A 1,814-nucleotide genomic window follows, 5' to 3' on the forward strand; every position below is an offset into this window, starting at 1 on the left:
CAGGAAATGGAGTCTCAAATTCTCCATCATTGTACGGTACTTATCAAGCACTTACTATGTGCCAAGCACCGCTCTAAGCGCTGGGGGAGGTACAAGTTAATCAGGTTGGACACAGCCCCTGTCCCACATGGGGCTCACATTCTTAATCCCCATTTTACAGAAGAGGTCACTGAGGCCCAAAGATGTGAAGTGACTCGCCCAAGTTCACATAGCAGACATGTGGAGGAGCTGGGATTAGAACCAGGTCCTTCTGACTCCCTGACCTGTGCACTCTCCACTAAGCCACACTGCTTTTCTTTAACTCAAAAAGAAGTTGGTCTCAGGGACAACAATCACAAGGACATTTTATCTGGGTACAGGTCAGAAATCCTTCCCTGGATTGGGATGGTAGCCTTGGAATAGGTTGGTCGGAATAGATTCAAAGATCTTTGTTCCACTTGCCCAGAGATTTGTCTATGTTTTTCAGAACTAAGTTTTTTTTAAGGGCTAGAAAGCTTCCCCTATATAGTAAATCATTCTGCAATGCCTGCAGTGCCATTCTGATAACTCAAGAACGAAGTGTATTTTGTGTTTTTCTTGGGTGCTGGGGGTGGGGAGGTGAAAAAGAGAAGATACATTTCTAAAGTGACTTACACCAGATCAGCTTGTTGGAAGAAGCCACAATTTTGCAAAGCCAGAATGCAACAGTCAGAAAACTGCCAGCCACATTTGCACTTTAATCTGCTCTGAGTAAAAAACAAAAAAGAGAAACACTTATTAGAAACAATGCTATCAGTCCCCCTCTGCCTCTGACAGGTGCCAATTTTTATCTGATGCTGCAAACATCACCTCAGTCTAAACCGGGGGATAAGGGGGTGGTAATTAAATGAATCTGTGTCAAACTAAAACACTGCTTTGGAAATACACACAGGGCTGTTTCCCTCCTTCCATTTCCCACGTGAGCTAGATGGAAAAGAGGGAAAAAATATGTCCCTCCCTCCCCTCGCCTTCCCCGGGCTCCTTAAGGGGCCTGAGAGACCCCTGTTCCTCTGGGTTAAAATGATGGTTGATGGAGAGGGAGTCATCAATCAAGAACTGGCGATGAATCATGGTCCTGAAGTTTCAGGACTGAAAACCTTTGCAAAGGAATTGATTGTAGTGATAAAGGTCTGGGCACTCTCTCACTCTTTCATGGTCTCCAGTCACATTCCTGCTGGGGAAGAAAACCCAGCGGGGCAGCTCACTGCAAAGCACAAACAGCATGGCTTAGTGGATACACCACGGGCCCTGGGAGTCAGAAGGAATTGAGTTCTTATCCAGGCTCCACCACATTTCTGCTGTGTGATCTTGGGGGAGTCAATTCACTTCTCCATGCCTCAGTTACCTCATCTGTAAAATGGGGACTAAGGGTATGGGCTCCACGTGGGACAGGGACTGCATCCATGCTGATTAACTTGCATATATCCCAGTGCTTAAAACAGTGCTTGACACAGGTGGGACAGGGACTGCATCCATGCTGATTAACTTGCATATATCCCAGTGCTTAAAACAGTGCTTGACACATAGTAAGTGCTTAAAAAGTACCATAATAATAATAATTAAGAATTTTTCACTTGCAGGATCCAGTTAGAAGTGATTGCCTAATACTTACTGTTCCCGGGTCTCATTTATCTCTCTGAAGACCTTTCGTCTGTGCCTTCCCTCTGACCTGGAACTCCCTCCCACTTCATATCCAACAGACTGCCACTCTCCCCTTCTTCAAAGTCTTCTTAAAATCACATCTCCTCCAAGGGGCCTTCCCCGCCTCTGCCCTCTTCTCCCCTACTCCATCTTCT

This window comes from Ornithorhynchus anatinus, chromosome 5, assembly GCF_004115215.2.
Source record: "Ornithorhynchus anatinus isolate Pmale09 chromosome 5, mOrnAna1.pri.v4, whole genome shotgun sequence".
NCBI lineage: Eukaryota > Metazoa > Chordata > Mammalia > Monotremata > Ornithorhynchidae > Ornithorhynchus > Ornithorhynchus anatinus.